The following is a 3,870-nucleotide window of genomic DNA, read 5'->3' on the forward strand; positions in this document are numbered from 1 at the left end:
ATGACAATAAAGGCTTTCTCTTCTCTTCTATCCTCTTCTCTTCTCGTCTCTTCTTGTCTCTACTCTTCTCTTCTCTTCTCTTTTCTCACCAGTTACAGATTTTCTGGCTGATATCAGACTTTTTGTTTGTAGTTTCTCTCATTTACTAAGACCACTTACTGGACCTGAGTGAGAGAGTGACGCTGATTATCTGCAGAGGGAGTAGTGACTCTAGAGAAGTCAACCCCTCTCCTTGAGTTTGTTTTTTATGGAGAAAGAGAACCTGGAGATGAGTCGGGGGGGAAATGCAACGCCAAGCCACAGTCGAGAGACGTGAGTCGCCGCAATGGCTAAGGGTGGCTAAGCGTAGACTCAGAGGGGTCTGGGGGGTACGCCATGGATTCTACTCACACCCCTAAAAAGGCCTTTAGCTTAGCTGCTCACAGTGTTGCTGTCTTCTCTTTGTTTGGGTCCCCCCCTTTTTGGATCTTATTATTCTTGGGTCCTTTGTCCTCTTACCCCAAGTTCTTCACATGGGCTAAGGGCTTAAGTCAGTTTTCCACAGGATAGTGGAAGAAGTCCAGAAGTGTGTCTTGGTGGCGTCTAGGTTCTCATAATGTTTGAGACTGCTCATTTGTCCTCCCAGTATGTCCCACCTGTAATCATCCTCTATTCTGAGGTGTTGACATGGCATCATTATGTCCAAAGACGGGTTAGTGAGCAGTTCATAATGGGAGCTTCTCAGCTATTTCTATATGACCTCAGGAACTCAATTACTGTCTGTGTTGTTATAATGGTGCGTTCACACCACCTGCGTTTTCTGCACATTCAGCGGCGGGATTACATTCTTAAAGTCCAGATGCAAAGCTTGAGTTGTGCAGTTTGTGTATCAAACTGGGGGTTGTTGCCAGACTTAAAGCAGCATCCTTACAGCAGGTTTCAGCTCTGCTAGTTGAATGTTTTATTCCACTGAAATTAAGTGAAATCAATCTAACAGCAGTGCATTGTAAACATGTATTAAGAATAATTTAATACTAAAGCCCTGGTATGGTCGTTCAAGCAGCTGTGCCACCATGATGAATGGCACTTTCATCATTGAAGAATACATGAAGAATACACAGTGGTGTGTGTGGGACGCAAAAATAGAGGCGTGGAACAGATGTGTCACATTCTCCCTCCCATCTCGTAAAATAGAGACGCCTGGTCAGGTGTCTTTGTTTTTGTTATGGACGCTAAAGGTCTCCCTTAGCGTCTTATTTAAATGCGCTTGGTCACAGGGGTGGGGGAAAAAATCCAATCGTATTGCAAAGTTTTCTGTGGTAATACTGTATCGAGACACAGAAACCAAGCATCAATCTCTTATTAGTTATGTGTTGCTTGACAATCCCATGTTGCAACAATAAAATTAAAGTGAGATAAACAAAATCTTTATAGATAAAACAGATGTTGACTAAGATTCCTTAAAGGGACGTCATTTGAAATTGGGAAAAATTAAAAGTTGGAAAAAAGGTAATGAATTGCAATATGTTTAAAATCACAATTATACCGCATCGTGGCATAAGTATCATGATGGTATCGTATCGGGAGGCCTCTGGTGATTCCCCCCCACCCAACGGGTTGGATGTGTAACTTACTCACTTTATAAAAAAAAAAAGATCATGCCATTTTCTGAAACCCATTCTAGGACCCCAGGGTGACATACATGAGGAAGCATAATCCAAGAAAAATATCACTGTGTCAAAAACATGTGGGAATAAGATTCGTACCATCCAGTCTGTGATTCCCAAGGTATCGCATCCACTGGTCTAGAACTGATCTCTGACGTAATGCTCTCTCCTGCGATGGGAAAAGGGAAGAGGCCATACAGTATACGCCTAATAGAATGAAAGACAACAAAGGCCATTTGGATCCCCGAATCTTCTCCCAGACTCTAATAAATTCATAAACGGGCCAAAACACACAGAGTCTCTTCACAAGACACTGGTGGGGATCTCTCTGAAGTCCAGGTTCTCAGGAACATGATGAACTCTGATAATATTATGGAACCTCTCGCCCTGCATGACGCCCCACGTCACTGGCTCCAGCCAGGCCCGGTTGTTCTACATCAGGGCGGGGTGAGGACAGACCAGGCCTGTGTGTAGTGCTTTATAACAAACAAGAGTGTAAATTGTAATTTCCCCAATCAAAAAGTATACATTAAAGTAATATCAATTAACTTCTGCATGGGTATACTTTGGCTCATAGCTGTCCCATAAGAAGACATAACAAGTGTTAGCACTGTGAGCTAGTTGCTCTATCTACTGTTATAGAGGTTATAGTGAAGCCACAAATAAACGATGGGAAAAACTGGGCCTTTAATATAAAGGACACTTGTAGACGGGAAAGGGGGGGCAGCAAAAAGGGCCACAGGTCGGATTTGGACACTGAGCCTTGGTACATGGTCTACCAGGGCGCCCCGAAATGCCTAGGACTGTGGTGTCATCGGCTTGATGGAGGTGTGGCAGGAGGTATAGTCTCTGGCGTACACATATTGTGAAAGGACACAACTTTTTTTAATTTTTTTTATTTTATGAGGGCTTTTCCCATTTATTACAGTTGATAGGCATAAAAGGGGGAGAGAGAGGGGGATGACATGCAGCATAGGGCTGTAGGTCGGATTTGAACTTGGGCTGCTGCAGGACCCCAACACGGGGCGCACGCTCTTACTGGGTGAGCCCCGAAAGGAGACCAGCTCCAGTGTTGGGTGGTGTGTGTGAGGGGGGCCGACAGGTGACCCCTGTCGGGGCTTTATGCCCTGGGCCCATTGCTCTGGGCTCCATAAACACAGTGTTTGACCCTCATGCTGATTTACATATTCTCATATTCTTCTACCACCCAGCACATGACATCAGACTATGACATAACCATCCTGTTTTCCTCTGTTATTTCTGTTCCTAGGGCTTCCCCTTTAAATCCAGCACCACTGCTCTGTTTGGTTATTTGTACAGTGATCTGGTTTTCTAATTTTCTTCTTCTTATTAGTAGTTTGTTTATGCTTTTCAAGTCAAGTTAAGTAGAGCTTTATTATAGGTGTTGATGCGAGGTGTCCGCGGTCACCGGAGTCCCAGTGCCGTTGTTCTTCATTGGCCAGAGTCTACAGAGCTACCAGCTGTGCTGCTCTTTCATTTGGCTCCCCCCCACCCCCCCCCCGGAGTTGTTTTTGGAGCTCCTGCTAAAAACCAGCTTACTCAGACACCATTTAATGACAGGCTACTGGGTCCAACAAGCTCACACACGCAACAGCGTGTGATTTCCATTGATGTAGAGAGGTTCTAGGAGTACTACATGTCCTCAGGATCCATTTCATTGGTGGTCTTTCATCACCTCTGCCGAGGAGGTTATGTTTGCGGTTTGGTTTGTTTGTCAGCAGGATAACAGCAAAACTTTGGGCCCAAATTTCATGAAACTTACATGTTTCAAAAAAATGTTGGATGTGATCCCAATCACGGAGCGGAAAAACAAATTCTTTTTCACTTTTGTTAATATTGCGAGACATGGCATTTGGCATTGGCCATGTTAAAATCCAGTAGATGGTACTAAAGTTCAGTAGTGACACAACATAGCCAGTTGTAGAATTACATGTCACGTTTGATGCTAAGATGCCTGAAATACTCCCATTTCTTTGCTGTCTTCTCCTGTTTTCTAGCTTCTTGCTTCTAGCTTCTTCACTACTGTACCGGTGGTCTATCCATCCATCCAGCCATCTTCATCCTCTTATCCATTATCGGGTAGCGGGGCCTGCATCTCCAGTAGGGGACCCCAAACTTCCCTTTCCCGAGCCACATCAACCAGTTCAAACTGCGGGATCCCGAGGTGTTCCCAGGCCAGGTTGGAGATATGATCCCTCCACCT

The sequence above is a fragment of the Etheostoma spectabile genome, chromosome 17 (assembly GCF_008692095.1).
Source record: "Etheostoma spectabile isolate EspeVRDwgs_2016 chromosome 17, UIUC_Espe_1.0, whole genome shotgun sequence".
Classification (NCBI taxonomy): domain Eukaryota; kingdom Metazoa; phylum Chordata; class Actinopteri; order Perciformes; family Percidae; genus Etheostoma; species Etheostoma spectabile.